Here is a 17,620-nt window from a genome sequence, read left to right as displayed (position 1 = left end):
AAAATATTCTAGAGAAAATTGTACCCAAGTAAATAGCTGTTACGACTACGGTTAAAAAAGAAAAGAAAGTAAAAGGTATGTTTAAAGACACATTCATGCCTGGGCATGGTGTCTCACACCTGTCATCCCAGTGCTTTGGGAGGCCAAGGTGGGAGGATTGCTTGAGGCCGGGAGTTTGAGATTACCCTGAGCAACAGAGCGAGACTCCATCTCTACAAAAAATTTAAAAATTCGGCCAGCTGTGGTGGCTCATGCCTGTAATGCCAGCACTTTGGGAGGCCAAGGCGGGCAGATCACGAGGTCAGGAGATTGAGACCATCCTGGCTAACATGGTGAAACTCTGTCCCTACTAAAAATACAAAAAATTACCCAGGCGTGGTGGCGGGCGCCTGTAATCCCAGCTACTTGGGAGGCTGAGGCAGGAGAATCCCTTAAACCCGGGAGGCGGAGGTTGCAGTGAGCCGAGATTGCGCCACTGCACTCCAGCCTGGGTGACAGAGCAAGACTCCGTCTCAAAAAGAAAAAAGAAAAAAGAAAAAAAAAAAAGAAACTCATTATTGCGAACGTTTAAAACCTTGATCAGCTTTGAAGATTTTGCAGCTTTTCCTACCCAAGCCAGACACCGGGCTTTCCCCTCTTGTTGCCTCAGAGGGAAAACAAGAAAGCTCGGCTTTGGCAAAAATCCTTTCAGAGTGACGGAAGTTCAGTGCCAAGTACTTCTGGGAAGTCTGATCTGGTTTGTTCCTCTTTAGTTGCTTGTGGATTTTTTTTTTTTTTTTTTTACTATAGGGTTTCGCTCTAGGCTGGAGTGCAGTGGCATGATCTTGGCTCACTGCAACCTCTGCCTCCCACCTCAGCCTCCTGAGTAGCTGGGACCACAGGCACCCACCACCACGCCAGGCTAATTTCTGTGTTTTTGTCGAGACAGGGTTTCACCATGTTGCCCAGGCTGGTCTTGGAGTTGTAATCTTCCTCTTTTTGAGGCGGAGTTTTGCAGTTTGTTGCCCAGGCTGGGCTGTGGGGGCGCGATCTCGGCTCACTGCAACCTCTGCCTCCAGGGTTCAAATGATTTTCCTGTCTCAGCCTTCTGAGTAGCTGGGACTACAGGTGTGCACCACCACACCCGGCTAATTTTTGTTTTTTTCATTTGGGCAGGGCTGAAGTAGGAAGCAAGGATGGGAACTGGTACAGAAACGATTAGGATTTCCGTATTTTCTCCCAGTCTCTAACTTCGATCAGTTTCTAGAAATTACCAGGTCTAGATGCATCCCCGAGAAGACAGTGTCCTGTCAGGGGAACTAGGAGGGTATAAGCCATTGTGGAGAGAAATACATTAGATTGTCAGAGACAGGGCCATTTAACAACCTTGCCGTACAACTGACAGAGGTTGGGTGTCTGGGAAGCAGACCAAGAGGGAGATTTGTGACCGGGAAGTTTATTAAAGATGCCTTCAGGAGGCCGGGCACCATGGCTCATGCCTATAATCCCAGCACTTTGGGAGACCGAGGTAGGTGAATCACCTGAGGTCAGCTGTTCAAGACCAGCGTGACCAACATGGTGAAACCCTGTCTCTACTAAAAATACAAAATTAGCCGGGTGTGGTGGCGGCGCCTGTAATCCCAGCTACTCGGGAGGCTGAGGCTGGAGAATCGCTTGAACCCGGGAGTTGGAGGTTGCAGTGAGCGAAGATTGTGCCACTGCACTCCAGCCTGGGCAGTAAGAGTGAAACTCCGTCCCCCTCCCCTCTCCAAAAGAAAGAAAGAAAGAAGAAAAATGCCCTCAGGATTAACACCTGTGAGGAGGCAGGGCTGCAGGATTAGGGGACTTTGGCCTGGAGCTCAGGAAACAAAGGCCTCAGCGTCTCTCAACAGGAGTGACTCTGGCGCTGGGATGGCCCTGTCAGGAATGCAGCTGTCCCTGGAGGGAGTGTGATCTTGGGTGACGCAGCCTCTTTAGCCTCAGGTGATCCTGGAGAGGGACTTCCTTTGTCCGGATATGGTTCATAATCATATGTCCATAACATATGTCCATAATCCCAGCACTTTGGGAGGCCGAGGCGGGAGGATTGCTTGAGCCCAGGAATTTAAGACCAGCCTGGGCAATGTCTCAAAACAAACAAACAAAAAAAAACCCATAATTGTTATACTAGCTACCATTTACTGAGCATTGCTATAGGCTGTGTGGCTAATTATTTTACATAGATCATCTTAATCCTCAGAACAACCCTGTGAAGTAGGTATTGTTTTATGGATAAGAAAATAGGCTCAGCCAGGGCGCGGTGGCTCACGCCTGTAATCCCAGCACTTTGGGAGGCCAAGGCGGGTGGATCACAAGGTCAAGAGATTGAGACCATCCTGGCTAACACAGTGAAACCCTGTCGCTACTAAAAAATATAAAAAACTAGCCGTGTGTGGTGGCGGGCGCCTGTAGTCCCAGCTACTCAGGAGGCTGAGACAGGACAATGGCGTGAACCCGGGAGGAGGAGCTTGCAATGAGCCAAGATCGCGCCACTGTGCTCCAGCCTGGGCGACAGAGCAAGACTCTGTCTCAAAAAAAAAAAAAAAAAAGTTATTACAAATTGTGTCAAAAATAAGATGACTGGCCGGGCGCGGTGGCTCAAGCCTGTAATCCCAGCACTTTGGGAGGCCGAGATGGGCGGATCACGAGGTCAGGAGATCGAGACCATCCTGGCTAACACGGTGAAACCCCGTCTCTACTAAAAAATGCAAAAAAACTAGCCGGGCGAGGTGGTGGGCGCCTGTAGTCCCAGCTACTCAGGAGGCTGAGGCAGGAGAATGGCGTAAACCCGGGAGGCAGAGCTTGCAGTGAGCTGAGATCCGGCCACTGCACTCCAGCCTGGGCGACAGAGCGAGACTCCGTCTCAAAAAAAAAAAAAAAAAAAATAAGATGACCATTAATCAGGAGAAGCCAGCCTTTTCTTGTACTGAAACTCTAGGCAAGTTCTCAGGATCACTAGCTTCCAATAATAGCCCCTACAATAAGTGCAATATTGAGTTCCATGTGGCTTTTCACGATAACTTTTCTCAATGAAGGCAGATTGCATGATGCTAAAGAAGAATTTAGGCCAGGCACAGTGGCTCACACCTGTAATCCCAGCACTTTGGGAGGCCAAGGTGGGTGGATTACTTGAGGCCAGGAGTTTGAGACCAGCCTGGCCAACACGGCAAAACCCCATCTCTACTAAAAATACAAAATTTTTTTTTTGTAAGGTATATAGTGATATCCTCTCTTTCATTCTTGATGTTCATATATTGAACTTTTTCTCTTTTTTTGAGACGGAGTCTCACTCTGTTGCCCAGGCTGGAGTGCAGTGGTATGATCTCGGCTCACTGAAAGCTCGGCCTCCCGGGTTCACGCCATTCTCCTGCCTCAGCCTCCCGAGTAGCTGGAACTACAAGCGCCACCACCACGCTGGGTAATTTTTTTTGTATTTTTAGTAGAGATGGGATTTCACTGTGTTAGCCAGGATGGTCTCGATCTCCTGACTTTGTGATCCACCCGCCTCGGCCTCCCAAAGTGCTAAGTGCTGGGATTACAGGCATGAGCCACCACTCCTGGCCACTTTTTCTCTTTTTAAAATGGTCAGTTTAGCAAAACCTTTGTCAATTTTTAAAAAAATTGAGACAGGGTCTCACTCTGCCACTCAGGCAGAGTGAGTACAGTGGCTTGACCATCGATTACTCCTTGGCGCAAGCAATCCTGCTTCAGCCTCCCAAGCAGCGAGGACTACAGGTTTCCACTATGCCTGACTAATTTTTTAAAATTTTCAGCTGGGCACGGTGGCTCAGGCCTGTAATCCCAGCACTTTGTGAGGCTGAGGCGGGCGGATCACGAGGTCAGGAGATCGAGACCATCCTGGCTAACACGGAGAAACCCCGTCTCTATTAAAAATACAAAAAATTACCTGGGCGCGGTGTTGGGCGCCTGTAGTCCCAGCTACTCGGGAGGGTGAGGCAGGAGAATGGCGGGAACCCGGGAGGTGGAGGTTGCAGTGAGCCGAGATCGTGCCACTGCACTCCAGCCTGGGCAACAGAGCAACACTCCATCTCAAAAAAATATATATAATAATAATTTCCTGTAGAGACTTGGGGGTTAGGAGTCTTGCTGTGTTGCCCAGGCTGGTGTCTAATTCCCGGCCTCAAGTGATCCTCCCACCCTGGCCTCCCAAAGTGCCAGGCGCCAGGCTGCTTTGTCAATTTTGTTGGTCTTTTCAAAGACACAACTCCGTTTTCTTGACTTTCTCTGTACTTGTTGTGTTTTCTTTTTAATACTTTTGGTTTTTTTTTTGAGACAGGGTCTCACGCTGTCACACAGGTTGGATGGAGTGCAGTAGTGTGATCATAGCTCACTGCAGCCTTGACCTTCCAGGCTCACGTGATCCTCCTACCTCAGCCTCCTCGGTAGCTGGGATTATGGGCACGTGCCACTACACCTGGCTAATTTTTGTATTTTTTGTAGACACAGGGTTTTGTCAAGTTGCCCAAGCTGGTCTCGAACTCATAGGCTCAAGCGATCTTCCTGCTTTGGTCTCCCAAAGTGCTGGGATTACAGGCATAAACCACCATGTCTGGCCGACTTGCTTTAGAGTTTTTTTTTTTTGAGTCGGAGTCTCGCTCTGTCGCCCAGGCTGGAGTGCTGTGGCCGGATCTCAGCTCACTGCAAGCTCCGCCTCCCGGGTTCACGCCATTCTCCTGCCTAAGCCTCCCGGGTAGCTGGGACTACAGGCGCCGCCACCTCGCGCCCGGCTAGTTTTTTGTATTTTTTAGTAGAGACGGGGTTTCACCGTGTTAGCCAGGATGGTCTCGATCTCCTGACCTCGTGATCCGCCCGTCTCGGCCTCCCAAAGTGCTGAGATTACAGGCTTGAGCCACCGCGCCCGGCCTAGAGTTTTTATATGTGTGTACTAACCTGTGCACACATATAAATATATAAACATTAACCATCATGTATGTAACACACATACGTGATTCTTGTATAATACATACACACACATAAACACATACATGATAATTAGTGTATATATATTTATATGAGTGTATATATATACACACACAGTTGTTAATGTATATATATTTATATACACATTAATATAAGCAAGAGAGAAGCGTGTGTGTGTGTAGACAACGGTGAGCTGCCTGGCTCCCTCTGCTTGCCATCCACTCAATCCCAGCGTACATGTAGAGTGGTTTCACGGTTGTTAACCCATATCCCCATGGGAAAAAATTTCCCTGTTAGAGCTCAGTGCTTATGTACAGTTCCTTTTATCTTTAGTCTTACAGTCATCACTCATTTCCAAAGTCACGTACACCAGCACTTCCTTCCATCCCCTTCAATACTCAGCACTTCCCTTCCTTCCCCTTCAATGCCCAGCACTTCCCTTCCTTCCCCTTCAATGCCCAGCACTTCCCTTCCTTCCCCTTCAATACCCAGCACTTCCCTTCCTTCCCCATCAATAGTCAGTACTTCCTTTCCACCCCCATCAATACCCAGCACTTCCCTTCCTTCCCCTTCAATGCCCAGCACTTCCCTTCCTTCCCCTTCAATGCCCAGCACTTCTCTTCCACCCCCTTCAATACCCAGCACTTCCCTTCCTTCCCCATCAATACCCAGCACTTCTCTTCCACCCCCTTCAATGCCCAGCACTTCCCTTCCTTCCCCTTCAATGCCCAGCACTTCCCTTCCTTCCCCATCAATACTCAGCACTTCCCTTCCACCCCCTTCAATACCCAGCACTTCCCTTCCTTCCCCTTCAATACCCAGCACTTCCCTTCCACCCCCTTGAATGTTAGGTCATGATTGTAACATGGTGAGATTCTTTATCACAGTCTGCATTCCATTCTGGGACCCCTCCCACTCCCACTTTAACGTTTGCATATATTAAGGTTGAAATTTGTGCTGTAGAGAAGTTTGTACTCTATGGGTTTTGTTTGTGTGTTTGTTTGTTTTGTTTTAGAGACAGGGTTTTGCTCTGTCACAGAGGCTGGAGTGCCATGGGAGAATCATAGCTCATGAACTTCTGGACTCAAGGGATCCTCCTGCTTCACCCTCCTGAGTAGCTGGGACTATAGGCACATGCCGCTCGGCCAGCTAATGTTTTCTTTTTTTGTTTGTTTGTTTGTTTTTTGGTTTTTTGAGATGAAGTCTTGCTCTGTTGCCCAGGCTGGAGTGCAGTGGTGCGATCTTGGCTCACTGCATCTTCTGCCTCCCAGGTTCAAGTGATTCTCCTGCCTCAGTAGCTGGGACAGGCACACCCCCCAACCACGCCCAGCTAGTTTTTGTATTTTCAGTAGAGATGGGGTTTCACCATGTTGGCCAGGCTGGTCTCGAACTCCTGACCTCAAGTGATCCGCTGGCCTTGGTCTCACAAAGTGCTGGGATTGCAGGCGGGAGCCACCGCGCCCAGCCAGTTCTATGGGTTTGACAAATGCAGAGTCTCGTGTACCAAACAGAAGAGTTTCACTGCCCTGAAATATCGTATATGGTTTACCCTGAAATATCATATATGGTTTACCTATTCAGCCTACCTCACTTTCTAAGCCTCTGGCAACCATTGATGTATTTTAAGTCTCTATAATTTCACCTTTTCCAGAATGTCATATAAATAGAATCATTACAGTATATAGTCTTTTAAGATTGGTTTCTGGCTGGGCACGATGGTTCATGCCTGTAATCCCAGTATTTTGGGAGGCCAAGGTGGGTGGATCACTGCAGCCCAGGAGTTTGAGACCAGCCCGAGGAATATAGAAAGATCCTATCTCTACAAAAATTACAAAACAAGTAGCCGAGGGTGGAGGCTCTTGTTCCAGCTGCAAGCTGAGGCAGGAGGATGGCTGGAGCCTGGGACATAGAGGCTGCAGTAAGCCATGGCCACTTCACTGCACTCCAGCCTGGGCGACAGAGTGAGACCCTATCTCAAAAAAAGAGAAAAGAACAAAAAGACTTATCAGGTAAAATGGCCCAGAATCTAAATTTCTGGCCCTCTGCTAATCTTGCTGTTTCTTGCTCTACTGGATTTATGGCCGTGAGAAACAGTAGCAAAGTAAAGGTGTGCCTGGAAGGGACAGATGGACTCTGATTAATCTTATCAGTCTCCTGGCAATAGATAACCTTATATACATAAGCATTAAAACCAAATCCAAGTCCCATTTTGCTGACATTGAAGTGTTGTTGTCACAGAAAGGCAGGAGTCCTTCCTCTCTAAATTTATAATCTCAATCATTCATTTGAGAGTTTTCGCTGGCCCTTTGTATTTTGTACCTGTTCCCAATAATCCAGATGGTACTGTGGAGGCCAAGGTCCTTGACTCCCTGAAGTTTCACTAAAAAATCAATTCACAGCCTGGCACGGTGCCTCATCTCTATAATCCCAGCACTTTGGGAGGCCAAGGCGGGTGGATCACTCGAAGTCAGGAGTTTGAGACCAGCCTGACCAACATAGTGAAACCCCATCTCTACTGAAATTACAAAAATCAGCTGGGCGTGGTGGCGGGCGTCTGTAATCCCAGCTACTTAGGAGGCTGAGGCAGGAGAATCGCTTGAACCCGGGAGGCAGAGGTTGCAGTGAGCCGAGATCACACCACTGCACTCCAGCCTGGGCGAGAAGAGCAAAAACTTTGTCTCAAAAAAAAAAAAAAAAAAAAAAAAAAAAATCAATTCACAAAAGGCAGATTGGTCTAACGTGGTGGCTCACGCCTATAATCGCAGTACTTTGGGAGGCCGAGACAGACAGATCATTTGAGGCCAGGAGTTTGAGACCAGCCTGGCCAAATTGGTGAAACCTCGTCGCTACTAAAAATACAAAAATTAGCCAGGCATGGTGGTATGCACCTGTAGTCCCAGCTACTTGGGAGGTTGAGGCAGGAGAATTGCTGGGAGGTGGAGGTTACAGTGAGCTGAGATTGTGCCACTGCACTCCAACCTGGGTGACAAAAGACTGTCTCAAAAAAAAAGGAGGGGGGTAGATTGACGGGAAAAGGCATACAAGCTCATTTAATATGCATACATGGGGAGAATCACAGAGTAATCCAGAGTAATCCTCCATCTCCCAACAGGGCACAGAATTTTATTCTGGCAAAACAGAGTATGGGGGAGGCGAGAAGAGGAATTCTGTTATTCCTAGGGGGAATTAATGGATCTGGGAACAGAGATTAACTTGTAAATAGTTATCTTTGACACTGAAAGGGTCAGTTCAGGTGTGTTTACATTCTTGGTACTACAGGGAGGAGAAGGAGGGTCTGGATCATAGGCAGATAAGAAGCTTCAACTTGGGTCAGAAGGTGGAGAAGACCTTGAAGCTTCCTCAGGTCAGTGTGCCAAAGTGCCATATAGTACTAAGTGGTAGGGCACTAAAGATATTCTATTTCTTAGAATATGCTTTAACTACCTCTTTTAATTTTGTTGTTTTTACTAAGAAAAGTATGCGTTTGGGTTGAAGTGCCAGAGGACAAGACAGTCCCTTGGATTTTGGCTTTTGCATTTATTATGTAACTCCTGAACTTTTAACAAGTCACTTTTTCACCTTATTTTTCTATTTTTTTTCATTTTAAGTAGGCCACATTTTTTAGAACAATTTTACAGAAAAATTGAGAAAATAGTACAGAGTCCCCTATGCTCAGTTACCTATTTTTTGTTTGTTTGTTTGTTTTTTTGAGATGGAGTTTTGCTCTTATTGCCCAGTCTGGAGTGCAATGGCACAATCTCAGCTCACTGCAACCTCCGCCCCCTGGATTCAAGTGATTCTCTTGCCTCAGCCTCCTGAGTAGCTGGGACTACAGGCACACGCCACCACGCCCGGCTGAGTTTGTATTTTTAGTAGAGACGAGGTTTCTCCATGTTTGTCAGGCTGGTCTTGAACTCACCACCTCAGGTGATCCACCCGCCTCGGCCTCCCCGAGTGCTGGGATTCCAGGCGTGGGCCGCCGCGCCGGCCTCAGTTCCCCTATCACTAACATGTCAGTGTACTGTGTCCTTCTCGGTTATTTTTTATGCACTTATGTACCTGTCAGTGTATCTCTAGAAACAGTTCTGTTTGCTGTGTTTAGCCTCCTTCAAAGCCTTACCTGGTGCCCTGCAGAGCAAAATCATTGCCCAGCACAGGCCAAGTGACATGGAGCTGGGCCGAGCTGAAGACTCACTCTTTTTCCAGAAGGACGTGATTTGGGTGACGTCCTGAGGTGCTGAAGCAGGACGTGTCAATACCTCATTTCCTTCCTTGTGGAAACCTGAAACTCTCCTCAGGAGTGAGCTCTCAACTAAACATTTGAAATGGAAATGCTGGGATTTGCTAGATGCTAATCACCAGCGGTACCCAGCTTTGTGATTAACCCCAGGACAGCTGGTTTGAAGAAGTTATCTCCTGATAAATAAGCTGGTTTCATCTGTGTCCAGGCACCAACTGAGGCCAAAGGAGCTCCACTGCATAAACATTAAATATTTCCAGGTGGCCCCAGGGAGGGACACCCCCCCCACCCCGCAAGACTGCCAGGACTGTCCCTGAATCTGTGGGCATGGTGCTGCAGGGGCGGGGAACGGAGGAGGCAGGAGCACCAGCTTTGGGAGGTGGGATGTTGCGTTCTCTCTGGGCAGCTTGCATTTGAGTAGGTCCTCCAGATGGAAGTGTCCAGCAGCACCTGAGAATAAAGATCTGGCATTTAGAGAGAGAAGTCATGCTCAGGCGCCGTGGCTCATGCCTGTAATCCCAGCACTTGTGGAGGCCCAGGCAGGAGGATTGCTTGAGGGTAGGAGTTGGAGACCAGTTTGGGAAACCTAGCAAGACCCCAAGAGAATTAGCTGGAGCGGCCGAGTGCAGTGGCTGACGCCTGTAATCCCAGCACTTGGGGAGGCTGAGGTGGGAGGATCACCTGAGGTTGGGAATTCAAGACCAGCCTGACCAACATGGAGAAACCCCATCTCTACTAAAAATACAAAATTAGCCAGGTGTGGTGGTGCACACCTGTAATCCCAGCTACTCAGGAAGCTGAGGCAGGAGAATTGCTTGAACTCACGAGACGGAGGTTGTGGTGAGCCAAGATCATGCCATTGCACTCCAGCTTGGGCAACAAGAGCGAGACTCCGTCTCAAAAAAAAAAAAAAAAAGAAAAAATTAGCTAGGGTGGTGGCATCTGTAGTCCCAGCTCCTTAGGAGGCTGTGGTGGGTGGATCGCCTGAGCCCTGGAGTTCGAAGTTACAGTGAGCTATGATCACACCACTGCGCTCCAGTCTGGGTGACAGAGTGAGACCCTGTCTCTAAATAAATAAAAAATTAAATTAAAAGAGATAAATCACAAATTGGTATTTGTACAGTGAGCAGAAGGAGAGTCAGAAGGAATCCGACTGATGTTGCAAGATCCAAACGGAAGCGTGTGGGTATCAGACCTTCAGCGCATCACATGCTGCCCTCACATAAGTCATGGCATTCTCCTATTTTCTGCCTAGCTAGTTCTCACAAGAGTTCTTGGAAGTAGATAATGATGCAGCACTTTACTGGGCCCTCCATGTCGGCCACTTGCCTGGATATCTAAATAGGAAGCAAGGATGCTTCTCTTCGTGCTTCAAAGGCCTTTGGTGCTGTACAAGTGGAACGGCAGGATTCTGGAAGACCCTCCCCTATGGGGCCGCTGATGGATCAGATGTCAGAGAGAACCCAGGGGACATTCTGAGGCAGGGCTTTATACCAGGGCTGAAAACAGCCTGGCACACTGTAGACCCCTGGGTATATTCATCATATTTACCCATGAACAAGGTGAGGAGAAGGGGAACATGAGCCGCTAAAGGCTCACCCGCTCACAGATTCGGAGCCTCTCTCTTCTGTGAACAAGTGGAAAATCAGACGTATCCAGCCGGGAGCGGCGGCTCACACCTGTCATCCCAGCACTTTGGGAGGCCAAGGCGGGTGGATCACCTGAAGTGAGGAGTTTAAGACCAGCCTGGCCAACATGGTGAAACCTCGTCTCTACTAAAAGTATAAAAATTAGCTGGGTGTGGTGGCGCATTCCTGTAATCCCAGCTACGAGGCAGGAGAATCGCTTGAACCTGGGAGGCAGAGGTTGCAGTGTGCCGAAGTCACACCACTGCACTCCAGCCTGGGCGACACGAGCTAAACTCTGTCTCTCTCTTTCAAAAAAATTAAAAAATAAATAATAAAAATAAATAATATGTACGTATATGTATATGTGTGTGTGTGTGTGTATATATATATATATATATATATATTTTTTTTTTTAAGAAACAAGGTCTCACTCTGTAGTCAAGGCTTGACTGCAGTGGCACAATCATAGCTCACCGTAACCTTGGACTCCTGGGCTCAAGCAATCCTCCTGCCTTGGGCTCCGAAGTGCTGGGATTACAGATGTGACACTGCACGGGGCTCATAGGAATGTTTAAGAAGCACTAGGCCAGGCTGGGCGTGGTGGCTCACGCCTGTGATCCCAGCACTTTGGGAGGCCGAGGCGGGTGGATCACGAGTTCAGAAGTTCGAGACCAGCCTGACCAACATGCTGAAACCCCATCTCTACTAAAAATGCAAAAATGAGCCAGGCGCGAGGCAGGTGCCTGTAATCCCAGCTGCTCGGGAGGCTGGGGCAGGAGACTTGTGTGAATCCGGGAGGCAGAGGTTGCAGTGAGCAGAGATTGTGTCACTGCACTCCAGCCTGGGTGACAGGGCAAGACTCCGTTTCAAAAAAAAAAAAAGAAGCACTAGGCTAGAGTCTAGCCTCTACCTGGATCTCAAAACCAACCTAACCTTTATTCATCTTACCATCTTACCACCCTGTAGGGAAACCTGCCTGTACCTTAATAAAATCAAGGCTAGAGCCAGGCGTGCTGGCTTTCACCTGTAATCCCAGCACTTTGGGAGGCCGAGGAGGCTGGAAGATCCTTTGAGGTCAGGAGTTCAAGAATAGCCTGGGCAATATAGTGAGACTTCGTCTCTACAAAAAAATTAAAAATTAGCCCTGCGTGGTGGCTCATGCTTGTAATCCCAGCACTTTGGGAGGCCGAGGCTGGAGGATCCTTTGAGCTGGGGAGTTAAAAAATAGCCAGGGCAACACAGTGAGACTCCGTCTCTACAAAAAAAAATAAAATTTGACAGATGTGGTGGTGCACGCCTGTCATTCCAGCTACTTGGGAGGCTGAGGCAGGAGGATCGCTTGAGCCCAGGAGCTTGAGGTTACAGTGAGCTATGATCATGTCACTGCATTCTGGCCCATACAGCAGAGCTGTCTCAAAAAATACATAAATAAAATAAAGTCAAGGCTGGATTTCAGATCTTGACACAGAAGTGGTCAGCCTGAAATAGTGGGTTGGAGGGGCCCTGGCTAGCAGGATTGGCTCACGTGCCAGAACTGTCTCTCTCTTTGGAATTCTCTCTGCCATTACCTACTTGGACTCAACCTTATTACAGAAGCCTACTCCCCTTCCTAGCATGTTGCTCAGGCTGGCCTCCGACTCCTGGGCTCAAATGATCCTCCCGCCTCAGCACCTCCAAGTAGCTGAGAGTATAAACCCGTGCCAGGGTGCCCAGATATGTTACTTCTGGGAAGCATTCTGGAGAATAGTGGCACCAGGCACACTGTACCTTATGAGCTTGTCTTTATATATTGGGATCTTTTGTTTTGTGCTCCTGGCATCCAGTTCAGCTATAATGTTGACTCAAACCTTCCAAGCATGGGTATTGTTGTAAGGTCCTGGTTGGAGCCTGGCAGTCTACCCTGAGTGCAGAGCTTCAACTACCTGCTTGCTACAACAGTATTTTCATATTTCCATACCTGAGATAGAGTAAAAAGTGGTTTTAATACAGAAACCTGGCCGGGCGTGGTGGCTCACACCTGTAATCCCAGCACTGTGGGAGGCTAATGCGGGAGGACTGCTTGAGCACAGGAGTTGGAGAACAGCCTGGACAACGTGGTGAGATCCCCATCTCTATATCTCTTAACATTCATTAAAAAAAAAAATTGCAGAGATATGAAATTAGGGTCTTGCTATTTAAAAGCTGTGCCACTTCCGGCCAATTCTTTTGTATTCTTTGCACTTCTACTTGTTCATCTATAAAACAGGTATGATACCTATTTCACAGAATTGTTGGGGGCCAAAGTAAGATGCCACAAATATAAGCCCCCAACTCAGTACCTGCACACCACGGCGCTCAGCGAACGTTAGTGCACTCTGACCCCTGGGCACCCCAGCCCTGGGATATGGCTTTTCCTACCACTCAGGGGACTGTGTGAGATGAACCAAGGAAAGCCGGTCCAGCTCTCACAAATGTAACCACCGTACAGCTGCCTCCTTGACCACATTTCCATGTATAAGAAATCTAAGTTTTGGCAGGAACGTTTTCCAAACCAAAGGAAAATTTGTCTACTGTGTATACGAAGTTGAAGAAATCAAAAAGTTTCTGCCGATTAGGTATTTTTCCTGAATGCTAGATTTGCTGACTTGGGATTTAGATTTAGACGTCGGTTTGCAAATGTTTTCTTCACACATTTCTTCATTTTTCCCATTGACATCATCAGTCACCCCCACTTCACCGTGCCCTTTTCAAAGGCCTCTTGCTTAGTCATTTTTTTTAAGGCAATCTTTGGCCATCTGGCGCCCAGTTTATCAGAAGTATTATTGTTTGAGGTCCCAGCCACAGAGGAGGGGAAACTCAGACATAAGTGAGAGTTGCAAGCTCAGATGTCAAAAGAAGATGCACATGAAGGCGGGGCACAGTGGCCGACGCCTGCAACCCCAGCACTTTGGGAGGCCAAGGCGGGAGGATTGCTTGAGGCCAGGAGTTCAAGACCAGCCTGGTCAACATAGCAAGGTCCTGTCTCTATAAAAACAGAAAGAAAGAGGCCGGGTGCGGTGGTTCACACCTGTCATCTCAGCACTTTGGGAGGCCGAGGTGGGTGAATCACCTGAGGTCAGGAGATTGAGACCAGTCTGACCAACATAGTAAAACCCCGCTTCTACTAAAAATACAAATTAGCTGGGCATGGTGGTGCACGCCTGTAATCCCAGCTACTTGGGAGGCTGAAGCAGGAGAATTGCTTGAACCTGGGAGGCAGAGGTTGCAGTGAGCGAAGATGGCACCATTGCCCTCCAGCCTAGGTAATAAGAGCGAAACTCCATCCAGAAAAAGAAAGAAAGAAAGAAAGAAAGAAAGAAAGAAAGAAAGAAAGAAAGAAAGAAAGAAAGAAAGAAAGAGGATGCAAATAAGAAAAACCAAACTGACTAATTTATATTTTGGAAACAAGTTGTTTTTTTTTTAAAAACTTATCTATTTATTTGTTTATTTATTTATTTTTGAGACAGGCTCTCACTCTGTTGCCCAGTGTAGTATAGTGGCATGATTACGGTTCACTGCAGCCTCAAACTCTTGGGCTCAAGGGATCTTCCTGCCTCGTTCTCCCAAGTAGCTGGGACTTCAGGAGTGTGCCACCACGCCTGGCTAATTTTTTTTTTTTTTTTTTTTGTATTTTTTGTAGAGACAGGGTTTTGCTGTATGGCCCAGAAACAACGTTTAATATATATACATTCATACTATAATTTTATCAGTTCAATAACTCTCCTTATCAAAGGTAGGTATGCATTCTGGAAATTTAAGCAAATCAGCTAGCTTGCAACGGCAATATGAATGCACTGCATTTCTGTCGAACGGTATCCAGAGATTTCTGGAGCATCAGTTGTGTAGGAGGATGAGCCACAGACAAAACTCCTCAGACACCAGATTAAAGAAGGAAGAGGTTTTTTTGTTCGGCCGGGAGAGTCGGCAGACTCGTGTCTTAAGAGTCGAGCTCCCGGCTACAAACTCTTATTTTTAGAAATATCTGGGATTCTAGCCGGGCGTGATGGCTCATGCCTATAATCCCAGCACTTTGGGAGGCGAGGTGGGTGGATCAGGTCAGCAGTTTGAGGCCAGCCTGGCCAACATGGCGAAACCCTGTCTCTACCAAAAATACAAAAATTAGCCGGGCGTGGTCACACGCGCCTGTAATCCCAGCTACTCTGGAGGCAGAGGCAGGAGAATCGCTTGAACCCGGGTGTTGGAGGTTGCAATGAGCTGACATCACACCACTGCACTCCAGCCTCAGTGACAAAGTGAGACTCCGCTTCAAAAAACAAAACAAAACAAAACAAAAAAACAAAAGTTTCGCTTTTGTTGCCCAGGCTGGAGTGCAATGGCATGATCTCGGCTCACCTCCCAGGTTCAAGCGATTCTTCTGCCTCAGCCTCCTGAGTAGCTGGGATTACAGGCATCTTCTACCATGCCGGGCTAATTTTTGTGTTTTTAGTACAGACGGAATTTGGCCACATTGGTCAGGCTGGTCTTGAACTCTTGACCTCAGGTGATCCGCCCACCTCGGCCTCCCAAAGTACTGGGATTATACACATGAGCCACGGTGACTAGCATTATATATTTATTATTATGATTATTTGAGACAGGGTCTTGCTCTGTTGCCCAGACAGGAGTGCAGTGGTGCAATCACAGTTCATTGCAAACTTGAACTCCTGGGCTCCAGCCATCCTCCCACTTCAGCCTCCAGAGTAGCTGGGACTACAGGCAGCACCACCACACCTGGCAATTTTTAAGTTTTTTGGAGTGATAGGGGGTCTCACTGTGTTGCACAGGCTGCTCGTCTTGAACTCCTGGCCTCAAGCTATCAATCCTCCTGCCTTGGCCCCTTGAGTGCTGGGATTATAGGCATGAGCCACCGTACTAGGCCTGGCCTTCAAATATAAATTCTTGTAAATATACATTATGCTTCCCCATCTACATTTTTTGCCTTTTCGGGGGTACAGATTTGCTTCTTACCTCTTTACATGTCCTTTCCCAGCACACAACAGTACTCAATAAATAATGACGGCATTACCTTTTCGTATCCACTATTATCAATGACCAAGTCACTTTTTCTGGAATAGGTGCATTCAAAAGGCCTTGAAGGGCCAGGCATGGTGGCTCATACCTGTAATCCCAGTACTTTGGGAGGCCAAGGCAGGTGGATCATGAGGTCAGGAGTTCCAGATCACCCTGGCCAACACAGTGAAACCCTATGTCTACTAAAAACACAAAAATTAGCCAGGCGTGGTGGCACACACTTGTAATCCCAGCTACTCAGGAGGCTGAGGCAGAAGAATCACTTGAACCTGGGAGGCAGAGGTTGCAGTGAGCCGAGACTGTGCCATTGCACTCTAGCGTGGGTGACAGAGCCAGAAAAAAAAAAATTTCCTTTTCCTTTTTTTTTAAAGCTTCGACCCGTCACCACCACATTTACTCACTTAGACTGGGCTCTGCACTAGTAACACCTTAAATTTGTATAACCATGTAGTTTAAGGAGTTTTCTTACTTTTTATTTCACTGGTAAATGAATGAAGGCAATAAAGGGATATTATTTCCACATGGCAGACAGGGAAAATGAAGTACAGAACAATGACTGATGCACATGGTTCTGCAGCACAGTGGTGACAGGCCCACTGAGAGCAGTTGCTAATTTCTAGGCTGGGGCTTTTTATTTTATTTTTGAGGCAGACTCACTTTGCCACCCAGGCTGGAGTGTAATGGCCCAGCCTCAGCTTACTGTGACCTCCGCCTCCCAGCTTCAAATGATTCTCCTGCCTCAACCTCCTGAGTAGCTGGGATTACGGGCGCACACAACCACGCCTGGCTAATTTTCGTACTTTTAGTAGAGACGGTGTCTCGTCATGTTGGCCAGGCTGGTCTCGAACTCCTGACCTCAAGTGATCCTTCCACCTCTGCCTCCCGAAGTGCTGGGATTCCAGGCATGAGCGTCTGTGCCCTGCCCACGGGGGCTCCTTCACTAGGTAAGTGGCTTATCTGGTTTCCTTTTCCTGCCAGTTCTCTCTCACCAAAAAGCAAGACTGCTTTCATCTCTTGGTGAAAAGGAGAGGGAGGCAGAATTTTGTGGTTAATCATCCTGCACTCTTGTCTCCAGCAGTGATTCCCCTGAATTAGCTGTCAGATATCTCCTTAGGAATTCTAACACACACCGCAGGCTCCTTCTCACTACAGAGCCTTCAGGTGGCCAGTTCTGCTCTGCTGAAATGCTTCATCCTTCCTCTCCATGAACCCACATCCATCCCAGTCTGCAGACATCTTCCTTGTCACATTCCTACCTGACCCCATTCCGCCCTATGGGGACTCTGACTCAACCATGCTGACCAAGAGTCTACGATAGGGCCAGTCATTGCTTTTAGGGTCTTCTAGACCCTAAAAGAGGAATTTTTGGAGTAAGGTTTTTTTGCCCCATTTTATTTTTTATTTTTATTTTTTGAAAGGAGTCTTGCTCTGTCACTCAGGCTTGAGTGCTGTGGCACGATCCCAGCTCACTGCAACCTCCACCTCCTGGGTTCAAGTGATTCTCCTGCCTCAGCCTCCTGAGTAGCTGGGATTACAGGTGCCTGCCGTCACACCCAGCTAATTTCCTTTCTTTTCTTTTTTTTGTTTTTTTGAGACGGAGTTTCGCTCTGTCGCCCAGGCTGGAGTGCAGTGGCACAATCTCGGCTTACTGCAAGCTCCACCTCCCGGATTCACACCATTCTCCTGCCTCAGCCTCCCGAGTAGCTGGGACTACAGGCGCCCACCACCACACCTGGCTAATTTT

This window comes from Rhinopithecus roxellana, chromosome 1 (genome assembly GCF_007565055.1).
Source record: "Rhinopithecus roxellana isolate Shanxi Qingling chromosome 1, ASM756505v1, whole genome shotgun sequence".
In the NCBI taxonomy this organism is placed as follows: Eukaryota; Metazoa; Chordata; class Mammalia; order Primates; family Cercopithecidae; genus Rhinopithecus; species Rhinopithecus roxellana.
This window is presented reverse-complemented; position numbering follows the sequence as displayed.